The following is a 6,000-nucleotide window of genomic DNA, read 5'->3' as shown; positions in this document are numbered from 1 at the left end:
TTCAATATAGGCCATATCTGTGAAGTTTGGCAAATGACTTCCATAATAGTCTTGTTGTGTAAGACTGACTATATTTTCCTCCATTCTATCCTGACCCCATTTCTTCTATTCTCTCTTTTGATCCTGTCCCTCCCAAGAGTGATGACTTCTAATTGCTTCCTCCTACCATTGCCCTCCCTTCTATCATCCCTCCCACCCTGCTTATCCCCTTCTCCCTCACTTTCCTGTATTGTAAGATAGGTTTTCATACCAAAATGAATGTGCATTTTATTCCTTCCTTTAGTCGAATGTGATGAGAATAAGCTTCATGTTTTTTCTCTCACCTCCCCACTTTTTCCCTCCACTGAAAAGTCACTTACTTGCCTCTTTTATGAGAGATAATTTGCCCTATTCCATTTCTCCTCCCAATATATTTCTCTCTCACTGCTTAATTTCATTTTTTTAAAGATATGACCCCATCCTATTCCATTCACCCAGTACTCTGTGTGTGTGTGTGTGTGTGTGTGTGTGTGTGTGTGTGTGTGTGTGTAATCCCACCAACTACCCAGATACTGAAAAAAGTTTCAAGAGTTACAAATATTGTCTTTCCGTGTAGGAATGTAAATAGTTCAACTTTAGTAAGTCCCTTATGATTTCTCTTTGCTGTTTACCTTTTCATACTTCTCTTCATTCTTGTGTTTGAAAGTCAAATTTTCTTTTCAGCTCTGGTCTTTTCATCAAGAATGCTTGAAAGTCCTCTATTTCATTGAAAGACCATTTTTTCTCTTGAAGTATTATACTCAGTTTTGCTGGGTAGGTGATTCTTGGTTTTAGTCCTAGTTCCTTTGACTTCTGGAATATCATATTCCACACCCTTTGATCCCTTAATGTAGAAGCTGCTAGATCTTGTGTTATACTGATTGTGTTTCCACAATACTTGAATTGTTTCTTTCTAGCTGCTTGCAATATTTTCTCCTTGATCTGGGAATTCTGGAATTTGGCCACAATGTTCCTACGAGTTTCTTTTTTAGGATCTCTTTCAGGAAGAGATCGGTGGATTCTTTCAATATTGATTTTTCCCACTTGTTCTAGAATATCAGGGCAGTTTTCCCTGTTAATTTCATGAAAGATGATGTTTAGGCTCCTTTTTTGATCATGGCTTTCAGGTAGTCCCACAATTTTTTTAATTGTCTCTCCTGGATCTATTTTCCAGGTCAGTTGTTTTTCCAATGAGATATTTCACATTATCTTCCATTTTTTTCATTCTTTTGGTTTTGTTTTGCAATTTCTAGGTTTCTCGTAAAGTCATTAGCATCTATCTGTTCCATTCTAATTTTGAAAGAACTATTTTCTTCAGCAAGCTTTTGAACCTCCTTTTCCATTTGGCTAATTCTGCTTTTTAAAGCATTCTTCTCATTGACTCTTTGAATTTCTTTTGCCAATTGAGTTAGCCTATTTTTAAAAGTATTATTTTCTTCAGCATTTTTCTGAGTCTCATTTAGTAAGGTGTTGAACCACTTTTCATGCTTTTCTTGCATCTCTCTCATTTCTCTTCCTAGTTTTTCCTCCAACTCTCTTATTTGATTTTCAAAATCCTTTTTGAGCTCTTCCATGGCCTGAGACCATTGAATATTTATTTTGGATGTTTAGGATACAGAAGGTTTGACTTTTACGTCTTTCCCTGATGTTGAGCATTGTTCTTCCTCATCTGAAAGGAATCTTCTATAGTTTAATTTTTTTTCCCTTTTTTCTGGGCATTTTCCTTTTGGGTCCTTTGTCAAGAGTAGGGTATACTCTGGGAATCTGTAAAATCTCAGTTCCTCCAAGGTGGCACAATCAGTCATGTACACTGGTCTGGAAGTAGTAAGAGATTTTTGTGCCCAGAATCTTAGCAGTTACCTCTCCACAGCCACCTGATCTCTAGTTCTACCAATTCAACCCTGGGGGCCGATTTTCAGATAAGCTGGATGGGCAGGGCCACCATTCATTGTGCGATAAAGATCAGTTCCCTCAGGGCCTCTACACAAGGCTGAGGTAATATTCAGGTCCTCAGTGCCCCCAGGGACTTCTATGCTCCAACAATGGATGTGGTTGGGGCTGCTGCCTGAGGCCAGAGTTATGGGAAGGCCCTTCTCCCTTACCAGCCAGCTGAAAAAAACCCATCACTGACTTTTGGCAGCTGTGGATTTAGGGATCTGTGGACCACTGCTGCTGGGACTGGGAATTGGCTGCTACTGCGACTGGAGATTCCGCCCCTGAGGTGTCCTCCTCCCAGAGTCATGCAGTACCATGTGGCCAAGGCTGGGCTGGTATCTGTTCTGTGTCTGATGCAACCAACATTTCCTGTGGGCCTTTCAGGTCACCTTGGGCTGGAAATCTCCTCCACTCTGTTGTTCTCCACTTCTGCTGCTCCAAAATTTGTTGAGAGTCCCTCTCTACAGGTATTTTATGGGCTGTGTGGGGAGAACCTGCGTATGTGTGTCTTTCTCTAGTTACTCTCATCAGACAAGGATACATGATAATTCCAAAGAACTCATGATGAAAAACTTCTGTCAGCCTTCAAATAGAGAACTGACGACCTCTAAGTGCAGACTGATGCATATTGTTTTTCACTTTATTATTTTTCTTTTTTGTAACATGGCCAATACAAAAATGTTTTCATGACTTTGTATGTATAAAAGATATATTGCTTGCCTTTTCAATAAGTGGAGGAGAGGGTAGAGGGAGAGAGAGAATTTGGAACTAAAAACATTTTTTAAATGCAAAATAATAAAAATTTTAAAAAGAAACACAAAAGAAAGTAGGTACAGGTTAGAGTATCTGGAAAAGACTGGTAGAGGAAAGATATCCTTGTCTCAGGACTGAAATTACAAGGCAGTATCCAGTGGAGATTTGACAAGGAATATGCTATGTATTAGGTTATACTCGGTTTAGGCCTGGAGGAATGCAGTTCAATTTAATAAACATTTATTACAAAGTCACTGTGTACAAAACACCATATAGAATTTATCTTGGCTGTTATTGACTAAAGTCTTACTACCTTTACTATCCAAAATGAATTTGACTCTCTGTGTCCATTGTACTAAAATATAAATAGAGCAGTAAAAGGGTGTGCTGGAGATAGCTTGAATTCCCATAGATTGTTAGAGACTGATAAATTTTTAGTAGGATCACTTATAACTTAGAAATCAGCAAATACTACAAATTAGAACTTGATTTAAGATTTTTTTTTATTTTCTAAAAATTGATAGAGAACATGTTAACAAAACATATTAAATTAAAAAATAAAAAAGTGCTAGCTCTTGAGTCAGAGAATGTGGCTTCAAATATTGTCCGTTAAGCATACTTCTTGTGTGACCTTGGGCAAGTCATTTATCATCCCCATCTCAGTTTCCTCATCTGTAAAATGGATGAAGGGTTGAATAAAATCTCAGAGAGGAAATCCCTCCCAGTGCTAAATCTATGCTCCTACAGCAATGCATTTAAAATATAATCCAATTGATCAGTCTAGAACAATCATCTAGAAGTTCTCAATTTTCCTGCTTTTCACATCAGTCTACAGGAAAACTTAGACTGAGTGAGAGGTTGATGTCCTTGTTAGCGTGATTGCCAGTAGTCTTGCTTTTTTACCTCAGGAATAATCTTCTCTGCCTCCAAGACTTGTAATAATTAGCCCATCTCTCTTCCCTTAACCTTGTAAACCAGGGCTCGAGCTCACAGTAGATTAGCATGGAGCTGCCATCTTGGTTTCCATTGGTTGTCCTTCAGCAGCTCTTAGGTTTTAGCAGAATTTATTTTGTTTTGTTGTTGTTGTATGTTTGTTTACCTGATTATTGAGATGAGGGTATTCTCAGGCTTAAGTATTTCAAGGGGCTTTCACTAAATGGCTATTTGTGTCTGTGCCCATATGACAAACTCCTACAATGGCCCTTTTAGTGGTTACATCTAGAAGTATTATATTTTAATATCATGTAATAGTGTTTATAGGTAATGTTGTTATTTTCAACATTGTTATCTTCATCAACATCACACTTATTTTCCCCATCAAATACCTTTTATGAAGCAACATTCTACAGGATTCTAAACTTTGTAGGAGAGCTTTTTGCCCAGGATGAATGTTAAGAACTGGCTCTGCCATTAAATCAGAACATGACTCATATCATTCATTTTCTGAACCTCAAAATGTTGTTGTTTGGTTGTTTCAGTCACAACCAACTCTTTGTGGCATCATTTAGGGTTTTCTTGGCAAAAGTACAGGAGTGGTTTTCGATTTCCTCCTCCAGATCTTTTTACAGATGAGGATACTCAGTCAAACAGGATTAAGTACTTACCCAGGGGCATAGAACTAGTGTTTGAGGCTGGATTAGAACTCAGGTCTTCCCAACTTCAGGCCCAGTGCTGTATCCACTGTACCACCTAGATGTTCATGTCTTAAAATACTTAACTCTAAAATGGAAATGATAATATCTGACATGCCAACTTTCAGTGTTTGTGAAGAACTGATAAAAGGATGACTGCAAATAAATTGAGAGTTCTTTGTGGGAAAAGACTCTCTTTGGTAGTTATTTGTGTCCCTAACACTTAGCACAAATTTTGGCACATGTGCTTAATAAATGCTTAATGACTGACTTACTAAAGGATGGGGCATAATGTTTCTCCACAGAGAACATAGTACCTAATATGTTATATATTACACTATTTTAGAGATAGCCTTGTGACAGAGTAGAAAGAATACTTTACCTGGAGTTAGGGGTATACAGGTGTCAGGGAAGACTAGCACCTTTGGTGCTGACCTATTTTCAGGGTTACTTTCCACTTATAGTGTCCACCTGCTACCCAACTGTTACCTGTGGTTCCAAGAAGTTGTAGAATGCATAGTGGATGCACCCCAGTAAACCATTTGGATAGATGGGCTTAACCAGGTTGAGGGTAACCAATAAGTCTGAAACCCATTGGTGAGTTAGGAAAATATCTAGTCTAATCATGTGAAGATTTTACCCTGTAGGAATGGGTGAATGTGAACAATTTGTTCCAACAGACCATTAAGTCAGAGGAAACAGGTACTGTGGAGAATTTAGAGCTTGGTTAGAAATTGAAGACACCAATGTCGTCCACTGCATCTCAAGCCATCATCATCAACTGTCAACTTTTGTCTTGCCATTGGACTTCAGTGACTCTGGAATAGAGAAGGAGACTGATGATTTTGTGCAACTTTACCTCAGTTAAGTTCAGTTTACGTGCAAGCCAAAAGACATAACTCATACTATTTAACTGTTTTGACAGACCTCAAAGCCATGTGGTGTTGGGCAAGTGATGGAGTAGCAGGTATGGATATACTGGGATCCTTAGTTACAAACCTGAACACAGGTGACCTAGGTCAAAGAATAATCTCACTAGACTGAAGAATCAATGGTATTTGGCAGTCCTTTGTATATCCAAGAAGCCTTTTTTAAGGTAACACACTACTTACCTCCTGGTATGAAGAAAGGGCTAGGAAAGGTACTCTAAAAATTGTCTGCTTACCCAAACCTGGTATATTTACTGCAGCAGGTAGGGATCCTACCCTATGGTTGAAACACAAAAACCTGTACTAAACCTTTTGCTAACATGATTTCACTGACCACTGGTACATGGAATGCACACATACTTATGGACAACCTAAAATTCAGTAGACCTGAAAGACAAACAGCTCTTGTTGCAAGAGAACGCAATGAGTATCATACCCAAATAGAAGCCCTGAGTAAAACAAAGCTGGTAAATGAAGGTCAACTTACCAAAGTTGGAGCTGGATACATGTATTTCTGGAGTGGCCTCAGTCATAGGGAAGACCATGAAACCAGGGTAGGTTTTGCAATCAAAACCAATCTAGTCAAAACCTTGTATGCCTCCCAAAAGGAGTAAATGACAGGCTCGAGATAATATGATTGTCATTTGCAGGAAAGTACCACACACCACCATCAATGTTCATGCTCCTACCATATTGAATCCTAATGAGGTTAAAGAAAAGTTTTACGAAAACCT

The sequence above is a fragment of the Notamacropus eugenii genome, chromosome 4 (assembly GCF_028372415.1).
Source record: "Notamacropus eugenii isolate mMacEug1 chromosome 4, mMacEug1.pri_v2, whole genome shotgun sequence".
Classification (NCBI taxonomy): Eukaryota; Metazoa; Chordata; class Mammalia; order Diprotodontia; family Macropodidae; genus Notamacropus; species Notamacropus eugenii.
This window is presented reverse-complemented; position numbering follows the sequence as displayed.